The sequence below is a fragment of the Orcinus orca genome, chromosome 16 (genome assembly GCF_937001465.1).
Source record: "Orcinus orca chromosome 16, mOrcOrc1.1, whole genome shotgun sequence".
Lineage (NCBI taxonomy): Eukaryota > Metazoa > Chordata > Mammalia > Artiodactyla > Delphinidae > Orcinus > Orcinus orca.
In genome coordinates, this window is record NC_064574.1 from 9,599,759 (window position 1) to 9,619,228 (window position 19,470).

General features: G+C 44.5%; 1 protein-coding gene across 2 annotated transcripts in view; it reads right to left on the bottom strand.

Annotated features, from left to right (window-relative positions):
* TSHZ2 (teashirt zinc finger homeobox 2) overlaps nucleotides 1-19,470 on the bottom strand; it is a 273,003-nt gene that overhangs the window by 43,120 nt on the left and 210,413 nt on the right. Inside the window, exon 1 of one of the 2 annotated variants that reach the window (XM_049700012.1) lies at nucleotides 16,562-16,665. The exons of the other annotated variant lie outside the window; for it this stretch is intronic. The gene's annotated coding sequence lies outside the window, so the exon portion shown is untranslated. Of the gene's footprint in view, nucleotides 1-16,561; nucleotides 16,666-19,470 lie in introns of those variants that run through there. 2 annotated transcript variants of the gene reach the window in all.

A 19,470-nucleotide genomic window follows, 5' to 3' on the forward strand; every position in this document is an offset into this window, starting at 1 on the left:
GAGTGGTCCAGAGATGGGCTTCTGACCCAAACCTGGCAAATAATGTTACCAAGTCCAAGCTCGCTCTGCTCGTCACATGACAGGTCAGTAAATCAGGAGAGGAGGTGTTGAGGCAGGGAAGACGACTTTATCCAGAAAGCCAGCCAGCAGGCCGAGAAGATGGCAGACTAATGTCTCCAAAAGAACCATCTTATCGGGTCTGGATGCCAGTGTCTTTTATAGAATCAGAGAGGGAAGTAAAGTAAAAAGGCAGAATAGAGAGGGAGAGGCAGGGAGGAAGTAAAGTAAAAAGGGCCATCAGTCTTGTAAAACATCTCCTGCAATGGCCAGCCTCGGGGAGGGGATGTGTTAATTTCTTCTTTCTTGCAGCCATTCACAGGTGGGCAGGGCTCCCTGCGGCAGGCCATTTGTATGATTATAATAACAAAAGCAACGAAAAGCAAAGGTTAAAGTCAAAGAAACAGATCCAAAGTGGAGTCTGATTTACCTCTTCCCTGTTACAATTAGAGTTGCAGAATTTCACTGAAATCATTGCAAAGCAGTCCTTTCTTTCCTCCTGGTTCTGAATCTAGGGGACCACCTCCAAGACGAGAAAACCTTTTAAGAATGAAGCCAGCAGGGAGGAAAGCAATTTGACTCCGGAATCCAGCCACATTGGACCAAATTTACCTCCACACCGTTCAGTTAAAAGGTGCAGTAAAGTCTCTGTAGATGCCCATTTGAGTTGGGCTTTCTGTCCTTTGAAACAAAAACATTTCCTGACTATTATATAAGTTATTTCCCCCCAAAATGTGAACTAATATTTCAGAGTTCCACTTGGGGGGTTAAAAATTCAAAGACTAGTGCCCATCACACCTTTATTTGAAAATTATTCTGTGCTCTGCCGAAGAAGGGCAAGAAAGAGTTTTCTAGCAAAGATCTCTTAGTATCCTTTGCTATTTATTAACAGGAACCAACCCTTAACTAGTATCATCATTTAAAGAAACCAGATGACAAGCATTGGATTTCTCCAAACATTTTTTTCCCCTTAAAGAAGCAGCTCAAGTATCTGCCAGTATCTTGTCATTGCTTATGTAACACTTTAAATTATTGTATAGTGATTTCTCTTCATTTCCATGCTCCCCGTGCCCAGTCACTCAGGGGCTCCAGGACTCCAGGGAGATGCTAACCTAAATAGACCGGGCAGCTTTACGTGGGCACCCAGGCCTTCTGCAAGCAGGCCTTTTGGGACCATGGGGAGAGCTAGGAATGACTTCAAACTTGCGAGCTATGTGACTTTGATGTGATGTAAACTCAGGTGGGCAGTGCAAATGGGGACAGGCTAGTTATAAGACTTTTGTGGAGCCCTCAGCATGTTTGCCTTTGGAACCCTTCCCCCCATAATAGTATCAATACTAACACAACACTGTAAATCAACTATACTCCAATAAAAATTAAAAAAAACCTCTTCTGAATATTACTTTAAATGTTTCCATATTTAAATTTTTTCTACCTTAAGCAAACTTTAAATTTTTATGGGTTCTAAAATTTTCTTTTTTTTCTGACGTGAGAAAAAATAAAATATTTTCTTTGACCGTAAAAGTTCATTTGTTTCCCTCTGATCTTAAAAGAAATTAAAATATTTTTACATGCCCTTAAGGGTTCCGTGGGCCCCAGACTTATTCTGCCTGATGGAGCCAGGGGTCCTGGCTGGGGGCGTCCACAGAGTTCCAGTTTTGCTTTGTTTCATACAAAAAAGAGCTTGTATCTTAGACTATCAGAGGTTTAATTTTAAATGGAGATCTTGGATAACTGTTTAGTGACCTCAGGCAAGTTACTTAAAATCTCAGGGCCTGTTTTCTCATATGTAAATCGGGCATGATGGTAATCCCTCCCTCACAGGTTGCTATGAGAATTAAATGACTCGATTCAGGTCATGTGCTTGGAAGAGTGTGGCACACAGAGAACTTCACTTAATAAATACCAGCTACTAATACTCCTGCTGCTGCTGCTTTTACTACTTCCAGACGGATTCTGTGAGAATGCAATTATCTCTTTGTTTTCTCCTCCTTTTCTCTTGTCTTCCTATCTTTCTTTTTCTTTAATTACCAAAGAAATATTTCTTATAAAAAACACAAACACTGCAGAAATATTTAAAGTAGAAAGTCAATTTCACACACCTGTTCGTCCTCTCAGACGTAACCTCTGTTAAGAGTTTTGGTGTGAACGCACACGCACATGCACACGCACACACACGCACACACACACACACATGCGCACACACACAGTTTGACTGAGATCACAGCTATGTCTTATCAACTTGCTCCTTTAACACTTAACTCTATATCCCAGCAATGTTCCCAAGTCAGCACACACTTGCAGAGGGGATCATGTTCCTTTCTGCAGGTGGTTGCCTCTGCCCATGAAATAGGCACTTCCGCTCTCTGGGAAGAATGGAGAAGGACCTGTCATGTTCTCTGCCCCTCACTGTGGAGAGCTCTCTGTTCTCCACGATGTTCCCCACACAGGCTCCTTGTGTTCAAGGCCATTGCTCAGCTGTTTCATCTCCACCTGTACTTTTCTTTTTCAAGTGTTACCCAGAAGGATGGGGGGAAATATTCAAAAGCCCATTTTGGCTCAGTTTCAAGCCAGCTTTTCCAAAGCAACACTGGTCTGTTATTCCATTTGGACTCATGTATTTATTTCTTTGACGGTTTGGGATGGGAGGGCTTTTTTTTTTTTTTTTTTTTGTGCGATACGCGGGCCTCTCACTGCTGCGGCCTCTCCCGTTGCGGAGCACAGGCTCTGGACGCGCAGGCTCAGCGGCCATGGCTCACGGGCCCAGCCGCTCCGCGGCATGTGGGATCTTCCCGGACCAGGGCATGAACCCGCGTCCCCTGCATCGGCAGGAGGACTCTCAACCACTGCGCCACCTGGGAAGCCCTGGGAGGGCTTTCTGACTAGGACTCTTAAACGCTGACAATATGGTGCTACCTGTCAGGTTTTATGTGTGTTTGGCTAGATAGTATTGACGTACCTCAATTTATTTAACTAGCTTTCTAATGATGGATGTTTAAATGGTTTCTGAGATTTCCTAGCCCCAAACTGCGCTCTGATGATGCGGGTCAGCCCATGAATCCTTCTCCACTGCAGAGTACAGCACCAAGGGTAGAACTGGGGGTTAAATTATGTATGCATTTTAAATGTGTATAAGAGCTGTCATCACTATGTCAGTGTTGTTTTTTAAATGTCTTGTTTACAGCTCAGAGAAGTTGACTTCATGCCAAACCAAAATGGTAGGTAGAACAAATGACAGATGTGTCCTCATGGGGGTAATGCTCTTGGGGACAGGGACGGTGATGCACAGTTAGAAATCCAGAGGTGCCCCTGGATCAGTTACAGAGCAGCAGAGGGGTCCCCGGAGTGCCACAGAGCCGTTCAGGGTCACCTCCTGTGCTCGCTGAGATAAAGAAATTAACCGCACAAACAACTGAGTTAACACAGATCGTTTAAACAATTGAGGTAGCTCAGATAGTGGTTAAGGGAGTGGGGGAGAAAGCTCTAGAATTTTCCACTCTCTAGCTCTGTGACTTTTTGGGAGTTGGTTAACTACTCTGCGCTCATTTCCTCATCTATAAAGCAGGGCTAACAGCGACACCAATTCACCTGGTTGCCATTTTCAACCACCCTACAGGGTTGGTATTGTACCCTGTAACACTATTGCACGCCTCAGCCCACAGACTGCCTTGCACCTGGCAAGCACCCCATAAATATTGGGTGTCATTATCAAGTGACATAGGGGAGGGCAACATGCACTCAAAGGGTTTTGCCCAAGATCCAACACGTGGGGAATTCTTTATTTCACGAAGTCTCAGCTTCCTCATTCTCCAATCAGCATTAATAATTCCTACTTCAGAGTATTAACCCGAGGATTAAATGAGAAGCATGGATGAGGAGGCAAGTCGATGTGAGTTCCCATCTTCTCCTCCCCACATCAACCAAAGGGAGAGAAAGTTTAGAGTGAAAGACGGCAGCCAGACAGAGCGAACATCCCCTTCACCAGCACCGCTGGGGAGTCTGTGATGGACAAGGCAGCAGAGGCTGGTCTTCATCTTGGCTCAAGGCTACATTTTTTCTTTTTTAACTAAGCGTTTACATTTTCTAAAGGAATTGATCTTAGGGCTAATGCCATTCACTGCTAGCTAAAGGGGAATTTTGGTGGTAGAACTCTCACACCAGAGCATATCTTTCAAAGGTCAGGGCTGTTTGCATCTGTGTTGTTTCATTGACTTTTTGGACTTGACCCTCCAGCAAAGAGTGACAGCACCAATAAGAAGAGGTATGGCCCAGAATCTGGGATCTGGGGAGGTTTTAAGAGTTTAAGTTATAACAGTGGGGTTTAGGATGCTGATATCCAAATAGGTGGCAGTGGGCAAATCTGGGAGTCAACTGGCCCTACGGGTGAGGAACGTGATGGGGAGAAGGCAAACAGCTGAGGGCATCTCACGTCTACTGACCACAGGCTTCTGGGATCTGGCCCACAGCACCTTGCCACCAAACTTTAGGACTTCAAAACACACCTGATTTAAGAAGAGACCTGCCACTCCCTCCCGATTTTTAACCACAGTGGAATAAGATGCCGGATCCCCAAAAGGACCACTCTCTGTGAGTTCTCTCATCTCATTATTTGGTGTGCATGGATTTCTCAGCCACTCCAGCTCCCTTCCAATTGCGCTTTCCTCCTTCTCATTTCCTTAGCTAAGGCAGCAGCGAGTCATGGAGTGCTTGAATTGCAAACAGGCTAGGCTGCACGAGGAACAACTGTATGTTTACAGGGCATCATTATCCCTCTGAACTGCATCATTTATATCCCTGGGAAGAGACCATGCCAGGTCAGGAGCAACAGTTTGAGTCGATAATTTGTCAGGTTGGAGCAGGTGGTAAGGGGTGGCGTAAGAAATCACCCGAAAGGCGCTTGCAAACTGAAATGGATGGAGGAGGAAGACTAATAAGAAAGTGATCAGTGAATCCACAAACAAGCGCAGATAAATCAAACAGCGCCAGGTGGATGGGAGCAAAATAGGAGAGAAATTAGCGAGACCGAAGCTTGTCAAGGCAAGGTTAGGAATTCACCTCTAGTCACCGTTATCCACCTAGGGCTGGAGAAGTGCCCACGGGAAAATGAATCTTTCCAGTGCGCGGAGCTGGAATGGAAGAGATTTCCTAGAGAGTATCAATTTGGATTATAAAAATCCCAAGGTCTCGTGCGCTGACAGGGTGAAAGGTAGAAAAATGGACCAGCCTTCTTGCAACCTTCCACTGCCCGCGGAGAGCTCGATACTCCTCAAATGTTTGCACATTCACACAAACTGTTCATAAAAGCCGGCAGACAAAAGACCCAGCTGCAAAGCCTTGAAGAGATAAGTGTTTCTTCCAAATACCCATAACCTTGGGGGCTCGTAGATGAAATATTTTCCCCTGTTGATTTGTCTTAACTCTTTGATAAAGTTTAGTCCTGAGTGTCAGGGCCAGGGAAGCATAGGCAAGGGCTGAGGAAAAAACAGTCCCATCATCATCATCATGATGACTATTATTTAATAATAACGACAACTACTTTATTGAGGACCTGCTCTGACATCTGTGCTGACTGCTTTTAGACCTGATCTCTGTTAATCCACACAGCAATCATGTGTGGTGACTATTATTGCCTTTATTTTTTCACCTGAGGAAACTAAGCCTCTGAGAATGTAAATGCCTGGACCAGGGTCACAGTTCATAAATTATGCCGTCAGGATTTGCGCCCAGGGCTCTCTGAACCCAAAGCACACACTGATCCACCCTGCCCTCCACAACTGGTCCTTAATTATTTTGGAAGCAGATGAAGGCATTGGGACGGAGAGGGATGGATCTCCATTCACAGCTCCATCACACACACGTATGAATCTACTGCATAAAAATGTGGACAAGCATCAAGTCCAGATGAATACACTTGGGTCTCATGTCTTAGGAAAACCCAGTAGGTAAAGGTCGAATCCTGACAGACCAACAGCGTGGCCGCACATTTACAAAAGAATAAAGATGTACATCCTCTTATGTGAGTATCAAAGGACTCGGGATAGGTTTCCTAACATTTGGAACTCCTCTTATGCACTTCAAAATGTTTCAAGTCACCGATACTTGGTCCACACTCAACATAGAAAGAATATGTAAATTTTGCACAAAGCAAATACTCCTGTATGGAAATATTTTCTGCCTTCTGAATTTACATGAAGCATTGCCCACAAGTTCTAAACTGGAAAGAAACCATAATTTCTTGGGCTATAACGCATACTCAGACACATGTCTGAAGCCAACCACCAACACTCCTCAGATTTGTCCAAATTCTTTCTTTTGTTTTGTTTGTTTGTTTGTTAGCATAGTGGTTAATTGCTCGGATTTCACTACCTGAAAGACCCATAGGTAAATCCAGAATCAAACCTGTCACGTACTAACTGTGTGACTGTCAGCAAGTTACTTCACCTTTTGGCTAGCCTCAATATTCTCATCTATAAAATGGTGATAATATGAATAAGCTCAATGGATTATTTTGAGGATTACATGAAAGGAAGTTCAAAAAGGGCTGCGTACAGTGGTACATGGTAAGTGCCCAGTAAATGGAAGCTGTGATTATTATTGTCTGTTGTAGAGAGTAAATAGAGACCTCAAACACTGTTGTCCAATAGATAGAGAATGTGAACCATAGATGTAGTGTTTTGTTTTTTTTTTTCTTTGTGGTACGCGGGCCTTTCACTGTTGTGGCCTCCCCCGTTGTGGAGCACAGGCTCCGGACACACAGGCTCAGCGGCCATGGCTCACGGGCCCAGCCGCTCCACGGCATGTGGGATCTTCCCGGACTGGGGCACGAACCCGTGTCCCCTGCATCGGCAGGCAGACTCTCAACCACTGCGCCACCAGGGAAGCCCCATAGATGTAGTTTTAAGTTTCTAGTAGCCACATTAAAAAATGACAAAGAAATGAGTGAAATTAATTTTAAGAATATATTTTGTTTAACCTAATATATCCAAAATATCATCATATCAGCATGTAATAAATATAAAATTAATGAGATATTTTACATTCTGTGTTTTTGAACTAAGTCTTTGAAATCCGATGTGTATTTTACTCATAGCACAATTCAGTTTGAACCAGCCCTATTTCAGCCACATGTGACCCAGGACGTCAGATTAAATCCTCAAGGCAGAGTTAATAAACTTGATTCAGCCTCTAGGTGGATAAGGTTTGGGGCATGCAGTTAAAACAAATGAGTTCCCAAGATCTAAAAACGAGGAGATTTCACCTACAAAAATCAGTCTTCTGAATTCTCTCAGCAAAGCTTACGTCTGGCAACAGGGCCACATTCTGCCTGGCCTCTTTCTCTGGAGCTGAGTCACAGCTGCCCTGGTGGGGTGGGATGCCAGAGGAGCCTGGGTCCCTTTCACTTCAGAGTATCTCGCTTGTGGCCCACTTTGCTAATTTACCACACCTGCCTCGCCCCTGTAGCCCTGTGAGTTTGAGACCCCTGTGCCCAAACAAACGAGTCCCCAAAGTGGAAACTAAAATTTGATTCTGCTCAGACCCAGTTGCCTATGTTGGGCCTGGGAACTTCATCTGTCCTCTCTCAGTTAACTTCAAGGCCAGTTGTACCCATGGGTTCATCTGAGGAGCAGCTAAAGTTCTGGAAGGACAGCCACAGCTCAGAACATGACAATGATTCATATCGAAAAGGATGGAAAAGACCAAACAGCTCATATTGTCTCCCTTGATCTGGGCGTGGAGGATTCATCTGTGATGACTTTTACATGGCCATGGCAGCCAAGAGAGAAAGGCGGAGTGAACAGAGGGAGTGGCTGATTCCTCTTTTGAAAAAAAAAAGCACCCCCTGCTTCCTCCCTCCACAAGGCTGGAAGTATTCGAAGGCATATCAGACATCAAACCTCAAAGCCCAAAGCCATCAAGAAAACAGTTAAGTCTCGCTAGCTGCTAATGCTAACGTTGACTTCCTTTCATTGGATCAAAGCACCTAGACCGCCTAGAAGCGAGGCAATAGGCCAAAAAATTTAAGAGCAAAGGTTGAGAAATCTGACAGTCCCCAAATGTATCATTGGCCCATACTATGGGAATTTGGGTAAGTTGCTTAACCTCCCTCATTTTACGTTCCTCGTCTATAAAGCAGGTTTAATCTTATTTCCTATTTCTTCAGGTTGGAAGAAATCTATGGAGGTGGAGGTACTACAGGTAAAGCACCTAGCGCAACGCTGGATACGTAGTAGGTGCTCAATAAATGTTAACGATGGTAAAGAAAGCACATGAAATTATTAATAACGAGTATCTACATAGCTTCCCCGCAGAGAACCATATACCACCTTGCAGAGTCTTTGTGTTTGGACTTATTTCTTTTGTGCAAGGATTCCAAAGCACTTAGCTAACACGGAGTCTTCAATTTCACGTAGATGAGACCGCGCTGTGCAGGATATTACGTTCCCCTCCCACAATGGCGAAGCAAAGGTATAGTGAGACTATAATTATGAAATCAAAGGCAGCAGGTATTCATCGAGGTCTTACCATGCTCCAGTCACTGGGGTAGGTGGTGGGAAAAGGGAATTACAGCCACTGCCTTTGTCCTTGAGCAACAAAATAACTAGTTGAGGAGAAGATTAAATAGCCACACGACAAGAGCAGTCTGTCACCATTTTTCTGCTTCTGCACCATCCACGTGAGACACAGACCGGAAAGAAACCCCTCTGGTTACTGGCAGTGCTTAGCGATGGAAGGAGAGGGAGGCTTAACGGAAAGTGCCAGGGCTGCCTTTGCTACAGAGCCAGGATCCAGGCACTTCCCGCCAGTACTTCCCCAGCCCGGTGGTTCTCAACCAGTGTCACCACTTGGTGGGAGAAGGGGTGCTACTGGCATCGAGTGGGTCAAGGGATGCCGCTCGACATTTTATAATGCACAGCATAGCCCTCTACAACCACAAAGTATCTGGCCCAAAAGGTAAACAGTGCTGTCCATAGCCTGCCTCACATGGACGCCTGCAAAAGCCTTCATCTTGGGTGTTCTGTTCCATCTTTCTCCCCATAGGAGGCAGGATGAGGGCCCCTTAGAGATGTTCACATCCTAATTCCCAGAATCTGTGGCTGTTACCTTATGTGGTTCAATTAAGGATTTTGAGATGAGATTGTCCTGGATTATCTGGGTGAGACCAATGCGCGGGCCTCCAAGGGGCCTCATGAGATGGAGGCAAAGGGTCAGGATCAGAGAAGGAGCTGTGACAGTGGAAGCAGAGGTCAGAGTGATGCTGGGGCTGACTTGAAGATGGAGGAAGGGGTCGCAAGCCAAGGAACGTGGGCAGCTGTTAGAAACTAGAACACGGCAAGGAAACGGTCTCCCGTTTCCTCTCCTCCCGGAAGGAAGGAAGCCTGCCGACACCTAGATTTTAGCCCAGTGACACTGATTTCAGACCTCTGGTCCCCAGAACTGTAACATAATACATTTATGTTGTTTTAAGCCACTCAATTTGTACTAATTTGTCACAGCCGCAATAGGAAACTAAGAGCATCTACTGTCCAAAGAGCAGTTAAGTGAGCCTTGAAAAATGCACGTCAGATCAGGCTACTCCACTTCTCAAAACCACTTCATGGTTTTTCCATTATTCTTAGAAAAAAAGTCACTTAAATTGGCTCCATGGCCCTTTATGGTATGACTTGCCAATTTTTTTAAAAAATTAATTAATTAATTAATTTTTTTTGCGGTACACGGGTCTCTCACTGTTGTGGCCCCTCCCATTGCGGAGCACAGGCTCTGGACGCGCAGGCTCTGGACGCGCAGGCTCAGCGGCCATGGCTCATGGGCCCAGCCGCTCGGCGGCATGTGGGATCCTCCCGGACCGGGGCACGAACCCGCGTCCCCTGCATCGGCAGGCGGACTCTCAACCACTGCGCCGCCAGGGAAACACTTGCCATTTCTTTTGACTCGATTTCTTTTCTTGTAAAGTTTCTTTTTAAATGGAAGATTTCAGACATATCCAAATGTAGACCCAGCTGAATAATACACCTCTGTATACCATCAATCAGCTGCAATGTTTATCAACTCATGGACAGTCTTGCTTCAGTAAACCCCTTCAACCATTGTCCCCACTAATATTATTTTGAAGCAAGTCCTGGACTTCATATCATTTCATCCATAAATATTTCAGTGTGTATCTCGAAAAGTACTCTCCTTATTTGAAACATAGTCACTCTCACATCCAAACAATAATAATAATTATTATCCCTTAATGGCATCAATTACTCCAAGTTCACATTTCCAATTGTCTCACAAACTTGTCTCATTTTCCTCCCCTCTCATCTTTGTTTTCTGCACTTGGCCACAGTAGCCTCTTTGGTAGTTCTTGGCATTTCTGATGAACTTCCACCTTAGGGCCTTTGCACTTGCTTGCACACAGCCTGGTGAGCCCAGTATGGTCACATGGGTCTCACTCTCACAGGCCACTGCTCAAACATTACAGCTACTGCTGTAGAGAGGCAGGAGAACAGATTCTCAAGGAGACCATGTGTGCTCTGAATAAGTCCCTTTCATCCTCCCACAGGAAGCAGCCCTGCCTTCCTCTTAATTACATTTTCTGGCAATTGTCACGCAGTGCCTAGCAGAAAATCTTGATGTCCAATAAAATATTCTTGCTGATCGATTGACCCATTCTTCCCAGGATTGAACTCTAAATTTCCTTAGTCTGGTAAATTACTCCATGTCCAAGCTTTATTTTCCCTTCTAGGGACCAAGAGTTACAATTTAGTGCATATGTGTGGGTTATACCAGGCACTGTGGTAAGTGATTTCTATATACTTAATACTCATAAACACCCATGCCATAGGCACTCAAATCCCACTGAGTGGGAAACTGAGGGTGTGGTGGGAAGAATTCTAAGATGAACCATTGGAATCCTGGTCCTTGGTGGGCACTACATACACCTTCTCCCAGCTGTTCTATTAAACTCTAATCCACATACTGCTGGGAAGGGATTTTTCAAATGTAATTAAGAGCCCAAATCAGATGATTATAAAATAGGGAGATTATCAAGGTGGGCCTGAACTGATCACATGAACCCTTTCAATTTGGGTCTAAAGCTCAGAGTCAGAGAAATAAAAGACTTGATACATGAGGGATGTGATGCAAGAGGTATTCACAAGTCTGGCTTTGAAGATGTCTACACTGAATAGAAATTATTCACACGTATTGATTTTAGTTCTATGTACACTCACAATAAGTTTAACTCTATGAACTAACGTATGAGTGACGGCTTTGTGCCAGGCACTGTAACAGTAGCTTTGTACAGAATTTTTCATTTAAGTCATGAGAAAACCAAACGACTCAGATGGGTGCTGGGGCTGAGTGTCTAAAATCACACAGCTAGTGAGTGTCAGAGGTGGGATTGGAACAGAGTTCTGAGGAAGTACCTGCTGGGGCTTTAGCAGCTTATTATTTCTTGTGAGTTTCAGCAGTGGAGACATTAGGATTAGAACAGAGATGGCTCCTCTGATCCTCACCTTCTAGCATCATTCATATGCCCAAAGTATTGGATATATTTCAAAATCAGCCGCCAATATGCTTACGTTCAAGTTGTGAGACGATTAGGGAAATGGTACGGCATTGACCACCAAAGCTGGAACCCGAGTCCGAATAAACCAGCTCCAGGTCAGCTCCTAACATTTTAACCAGGGGCAATTCTTGGAGCTCCTCTGAGCTTAGTTATCTTAAAGGTAAAATGAAGGATTTGGACTGAAAGATTTCCAATAAGCTTTACAGTTCTAAAATGGTAAAAATAAGAAAGGTAAAAACATACAAGTCCTCTGTATCCTTCACTTTAACCAAAATCCCACATTAGACTTAACTCGGGTATCACACTGTCTGGATTTGACTCGTGGTGCCTTTACTTACCAGCTGTGTGACCTTGGGCAAGTCATTTACCCCTCCAACCCTCAATTTCCGTATCTGCAAAATGGGAATAATACTCATACTTATTTCCTAGAGTGTTCTGAGGACCCAGCGTGATAATGTGTATCAAACACTAGAAAAGCTTCTAGCTCCTGAAAGATACTCAGTCCATGAGTCCCACTGCCCATCTTGTCTCCCATCCTTACGCTGGAAAACAAAGGCAAGCTTCAGTCTGCACATGCAAAAAGTTCATATAATGAACTTAATCATCGCTTGTTTCTTAATGGGGGTCCAAGATGTGGGCTTCCCAGGATGCCAGAGCCCTGAAATTATATATAATACTTGTGTGTTTCTCAAAGGGGGTCCATCACTGGTATTCACTGCTCTAGAGAACTTCTAGTTTTGTTTTATGTGAACAATAATCTCCTTTGGATATCATTTTCAAGAGAAAGAATTCAGTTCTGGAAAACGGGATCTTTTTGCAGAACCATGGAACAATTTTTGGCCAAAGACAAACTTTGTTGCCTGTTGGGATACAGCCCAGCTAAAATGTGTTTACCTACCTCCAAGCAGATGGGGTAACTTCTGTTGCAACCCAGGTATACCAGTTGCTTTGCCTTTGAGCCCAGCCAAACAATTTCTCCCCTTGCTGCTGGAGAAAAAAAAAAAAGTGGGGGGGCTTCCCTGGTGGTGCAGTGGTTAAGAATCCGCCTGCCAGTGCAGGGGACACGGGTTGGATCCCTGGTCCGGGAAGATCCCACATACGGCGGAACAACTAAGCCCGTGTGCCACAACTACTGAGCCTGCGCTCTAGAGCCTGCGAGCCACAACTACTGAGCCCACGGGCCTAGAGCCCGTGCTCTGCAACAAGAGAAGCCAGTGCACTGCAACCAAGAGTAGGCTTCGCTCGCCCAACTAGAGAAAGCCCGTGCGCAGCGACGAAGACCCAACACAGCCAAAAAAAAAAAAAAAAAAAAAAAAGTCCTTTCTCCCCTTGCTGCTAAGCTCAAAGGAATTGCCAATTAAAGGTCAGAAATTCAAATGTTTGTCTGTTCTGGCCCCATATAAATGGGTGGCTGTCAGGTGGAAGCAGCCATGCCTGCAAAAGCATTTTGTGGAAACGGGAGACTATGTTCCTCCACTTGAACTTGGTAACATTTAAATATCAAAAACTTTGTTTTCTAACGAGGAATGTATTGAAGGGGGAGAAATAAATTATATGCTTGATGGCGACTGAAGGTTGGGAAAATTAGGGCCATTTCCCACGGTGTGAATATAGTGATTTCAGTTTGCAAGAGTAAATTAAACCTTTGGGAAGATTTGTCTTTCATTAAATTGAACAGCTAAACAGACACAGAAGATGTTAATGTCACCACCAGGAAACCCCAAAGGTTACAAATAAAAACATAGCTTTCTTTAAAAGGCTCCTCCGTTGTACCCAACTACCTAAGAAACGCAAAACCACACATTGCATGTTGAAGATCAAAATTTAAAAAAAATTAAAGATCATAATTCCATTGCTATACCATATGTTATTAATGTCTGTCAACACTGTTTAGCCAGTAACTGCTGACAGTTCCATATTTGCTATCTAAATACATCATAAATAAATCAGTAATGAACCATTTTGGTAAACCTTCTGCACTGATTGGAAATACAGATGGAATAAACAAACTCTGCTAAAAGTATATACAACTGTTTAATGTCAAAGACAAAGTCACACTGTTATTTGACAAAACAGAAATGAAAACGAGGATGGGGTTGAGGGGAGAAAAAAAATACTGATTCAGAGGGAGAAGGTAGTAAGAAGGAATGTAACTTCTGTGTTTAAACACACACAGCTCAGAATTTTCTGTGTGAAAAGAAGGCCCCAGGGGAAATAGGACATGGGAAAGCAGAAGCTGAACTATCTATTCCTGGCTTCCCGCCAATGGGTTGCTGTGTATGAATTTAGACAATTTATTTAAATTTGCCGCTACTGCAAATCTGGCAAACATGTATCACCAAATACAGGTCTGCAAAGATTTGAGCCGCTCAGAGTTCAATACGTTCGAATTGCCTGGAATTTAACTAGAAAACACTGGCGCCCATGTTGGGTGAATGGGATTACGCTTCTGTCTGTCTGTTTTGAAAAGGTGGGTCATTCAGTATTCTGAATGCCTCAAAACCAGACGTCCTAAAACCAGATATCATACCAATGGGCGATGTTCAGACAGAGCTAACCAAACTATTTCAATTTAACTGCGTTTTTTTTCTCTTTCTAAAATCTTACCTATAACGCAGGTTTCCTTCAAATAAGAGGTCAAGGTAAGTTGACCGTCATTAGGCCTCCTAGCTTTATAGCTGAGGTGGCTTTCTAATTAAGAACTTCACTAGGTGGTGTATTCGAATTTGTTGAAAGCGTATTTTAGCAGCAAATTCTCCATGCCTCTGGGATGTTGTCTCTGGGTCTGAATAAGACCTGCAGAAATTTATAATTATTCCAGGGACGGGCAACACGGAGAAAGGAGAATTCCTCTCCTCCACCGAGAGGGAAAGGGACTCAGAGTTGTCTAATAATCCCACGAGCTGAACAACTCTCTTCCTTATGGTCAGTACCCTGAAAGTTCTTTTGATCAGAGACGTAACGAAATCCACGTGGCATAAACAGAAGACATCTCATTGATGGGATTCGAATGGCAGAAGCTGACTTCACAACAGAGACCCGACAGAAGTCCTTTCTGTAATAGGCTGCAAGTAGGAGACGAGGTTGGCCTCCTTGTTATGCCTAACCAGAAGGCCATCGGCGCTGCTCTCAGCACAAAAAAAGAAAATACATCATTCTGGATGGGCACATTAATCTGCAGCCGCCCCATTTCTAAGTCACCTGTAGTTAGGTCTGCAGACACTGTGTATACCGTATAAATCTGATATCTGAGCAGGGATGTGGGCGGGAGGAGAAGGGTTTCCCGGTGAAATACTAGTTCAGCAACGGTTTACCTGCCTTCCAAGGCTGTTAGGAGGATTAATAGCTTCTGGGTCATTTAAAGTTTGAAAAGATCCTTGTGCTCTTTCCAAGAAAGATAAAATAATAAGACTGGCCATTTTGTATGCTGGAAAGTGAGATCAGCAGTTAAGAGGGGCTCTTGAGGGCCACAACCCAAGTAAACTGAGGTGCACTAACCCTTTGGGTTAAATAAGGCCAAGTTTTTGCCAAAATGAAGACGATGAGCATAGTTAATGCTGTCTGTTTGAAAACATCCAGGCCCTGAGCCCCTCAAACGCCATCTGAGGAAGGGTGCATATGAAAGGGGAGGAGGGTAGCCCTGTTTGGATAACGAACGCTCACATTCTACAAACTTTCCCTTTTTTTTACCTACGTATCTTTTGCCAATTTATCTGTTGTTTTCATCAGCGTACCCAGGCAAAGCAGGGCAATGCATAATTCAGGAATAAAATTGCTAGCAACTGGCTGCGGGCTCTGAACGAATAGATTCCAAACATATATTTTTCATCAGTGACCATCGATTACTAGCTGCAGACTTCCGATAGAGCAGCACCCCCATTTGTTCAGTGCCCCTTGTCTGGATCCTTGCCTACACCCAGCGTTCCATGTCTGAAAGGCTGGGGAGACCGAGTCGGGCCATGGCCAGGGACCCGCGGGAAGGGGTTCTCTGACTCTCCAGAAAGTCCTGCCCCTCTGCCTACAAATTCTGGTCTTCTACCTCGCCCTTTGCCATCACTCCCCACCTTCCCGAGTGTGAGGAAGACACAGGGAGCTAGAGAGTGATAGAGCCGGAAAAGAAGAGCAGGGGGGAGAGAGGCTGTTAATTTACAAAGCCTGAAATAGCAGCTGCGAATGGGTCTTTGCACTCATTCCATAATCTTTGCAAGGTCACAGTCAGAACTAGCCTGTGATTGATTCCAAAGGGAAACTCAGCGCTTCACATCTAACGGACATTTCAAAACGGAATAAAGCTGGCTCAGGAATCGCTGCCATTCTCAAGTCACCCCGTGCGAGCGTCTCAACCCGCATGCGCTGCGTGGCGACGGGGCCAGGCTTTCCCCAGGTCTTGATAATTAGTATCTTAGGCCAAACCATTAACGCCAGTGGTTCCACGAGCCCCCATGTATTGCCCAGGCAGGCCCCCTAAACTGCTATCTCACAAAGTTTCCTTCTTGGAGAGCGACCCTGAAACGCTTCCCTAAAGGGTTAAGGGGAATGAGTGACAGCCCTTCGGCATGATTTACAACGTGGGGCCCTGTAGTGAAACCAGGACGTGATGGATGAAGCTGAAAGTCGGAGACTAACCATAAATCATGTCTTTGAATCACTGACAAAGATAAAGGAGAGAAAGAAAAAGCAGTGGCATTGACATTCACTCTCCCAATAATGTACATTGACTAGTTACAATGCGGAGCCTTAATTAAAAAAAGCCAACTCGAGGTATTCACCTCGGTGGGGAGACCTTACCTCTTGGGAGGCTGCTCTTTGAGATGACAAATCAGGGTTTGAGCCTCTTTCAAGAAGGTCACTGCCACTGGCAGAAGACTTTCAATGGGAACAGCGCTAAGCTCCCAACAAAACGAAACAAACATACCAAAAAAGGAAACAAAACAAAAGACTGTAAGGCACCTGGTCAAGAATCCTGCCATTCTGCTCATGGAAGACCGTCCTTGGAAGTGGAGACTCTCAAGAGGAAATCAACTGAACACGAGCCCACAGACTGTGCTTTTCATCTAGAAAACACCCAGATCAGATAAATGAATCTTCAGTGGTGGCCAGAGGCACAGAGGTCAAGCAATATAACTTGTGTTCTCAAGTCAGAGCACTGAGTGGGAGGCAAAGGAGACGCCTGCCAGCTCCTCTGGGCTGTCTTTTCCCTTCTCTTTACAAGAAAACCCGAGGGCCCCTTCTTCAGGTTCAGGAAGGAAGGCTGGCCTCCCTTTTACTCTCAATTCAAGATGGGTTTCCTCTTAGCTGGAGAAGAGACCTGCTTTCCTGCAGTGGGTGGACGAAGAAATCCGGGATGTGCTTCCTTAATCCTTCAACAAACACTTAACTGCGCATCTGTGAGGCTCTAGACTCTTCCAAAGTCATAAGCATTGGAAGAGAAAGGATGGGCGCCTATATTAGTTCGTTCCACTAAAAATATTTATTTAACATCAACTGTGATTTACGTACGTTTTGTTTTTGGTTAGATTGTGGGGAACACGGTGATGAACGAGACAGATCTGGTCACAGGGAGACAAATAACAAACAAAAGAGGTAACAGATATGACGAGTGTTATAAAAGGAGGTATGCTGGGCTTCCCTGGTGGCGCAGTGATTGAGAGTCCGCCTGCCGATGCAGGGGACACGGGTTTGTGCCCCAGTCTGGGAAGATCCCACATGCCGCGGAGCAGCTGGGTCTGTGAGCCATGGCCGCTGAGCCTGCGCCTCCGGAGCCTGTGCTCCGCAATGGGAGAGGCCACAATAGTGAGAGGCCTGCGTACCGCAAAAAATAAATAAATAAATAAAATAAAATAAAAGGAGGTATGCTGAAGGGCGAGGAAGTGCACAAAGCATTGATGCCCGGCTGGGAGGGCACGAAGGATGCACATTCCCGTCCCAACAGGGCAGTGAACGGCACTGTGTCTGGAGCAGTTGTAAGCCCAGGAAAAGCAGACAAGACAAAGAAAGTAGGAAGGAGACTGGAACATATTCTCATTTTTCTCTAAATCTCTGGGAGTTGATATGAGATCCTTTTCTGAACTACAGGGAACCAGGTGCAGTATTCTATTTTTTTTTTTTAACCTATTTTATAAGCCCTTTGCCCCAAGGAGGAATGTTCTCCACGATTCTGTACAGACAATGCAATACCTTACTCTGGTTTGGAGCCTTTGCACAACCCTGTGGACAAGTAGAGTACACAGGTGAGCTCTGCATGTCCTCACCGTCATCTACCAGCTGGCTCAGCATCTCTGCTTGCGGGCAAAGATTCTAGGAGATTCCTACTTTGAACTTTACGATAGCACCTTAGCATCTATAGTTTAGACCATATATCAACCTAAGGAGTCTTTCTTCCAACTCTGAGAACAATCGTCCTTCTCGGTGGGATCCAGCCAAAAGGATGGAAAGATTGGAAAAATCACCAGTTCTGAAAACCAGAATGTGCAGCCTTCAGTTGTGGGAGACCAGGCTTTCTTCAAATCTGAGCTTTGTCAGTGATGAGCTGAGTGCCTCCAGATAAGTTACTTCACCTCCCACACTTCCGTTTTCTCCTCTCCCATCAGGACCCTCTATGGAGGAGGAGGGTTCCTGGTCTTTACAGTCTGCCCTGTCCCCTTCTCTTGGACAGGATGTCTCATATTTTCAGTCTGCAACTTGTCTCTGTTTTCGTGTTGACCTTAAAATTGGAAAAACCTCATTTATTTCCCAGCCCCCGAACACCCACTGGGAGTTTGCCTCTTAATACCTTTCTCGCTTGTCTTCATTCTCCACTTACCAAGCTTCTGCTCTGTGCCAGACCCTGTGCCAGGAGCTGACAATATAATACACAAAGGAGAAGGTCCCTGTCCTTCGGAAGCCTTCTTGTCTGACACACACAAGTCACGTTTTCTAACCAGGGAAGGGTTAGAACAGCATTGATCCCTACAGGCTCTATAATGTTGCTCTGACATTTGCATCTTGCTTGTGTCTATCCAGCAGAGACAGTGAAAAGCAACCTCTTGCCACTTTTTAGCTATGTGACTTTGAGCAAGTTGATCAACCACTCTGAGCTTCAGTTTCCCCCGCATAAAACTAGGCTAATAATAGTATTGACTTTTCAGGTTGTTTTGCAAGTAAAGTCCTTTAAGCATTAAGTCCCCAGAAAGTCCCCTCAAAATTATTGCTGATATTGTAATATTTTAATTTTATTTTTCTAATCTTATCCATGTTGAGTTAACGAGACTGGAACCAAAGCAAAATAAAAACAGAAACCCAAGTCCCATCCTCTCAAATGAGAAGGAAAGAAAAAAATGAAAAAAGCGAAGGCTCCTCAATGTAGAAACAATTGTGTATGTACGTGTGCCTGCTGGCATGTGTGTATATTTCTCTCTAGCACGTGTCATCTCTTTGTGTCCACGTCAGCCTTCCTTACAGTACTTCCTGTTCAGAACTTGGCAGATCCTAATGTTCAATCAGTGTTAGCAACAAGTGATAAGACAAAACGAAAGAAGGGTTCAAAAACGAAGATATATAGTTTAACTCTTTATTATGTTCCATTAATGGTCATTCATGGGAAAAGGATAGATGCAAATGTTGCTAGATTGAGGCTGACCATGAAAATTCTTAAAACCCTGTATTTGCTATACATCACATAGTTAGAGGTAAGGCACATAGTTAATTAGCTGCCTCTATGTATACCCTACACGTATCAATAAAATACGATACATAATATTTTACATATAACTTATAACTGTATATGTGTATGTGCAGGTGTGCGTGCATAATACATAACAAACCCACAGTGGCCAATAAGCCATGAAATATAAAGCAAGGGCTTTTTAGAGACCTGCTAG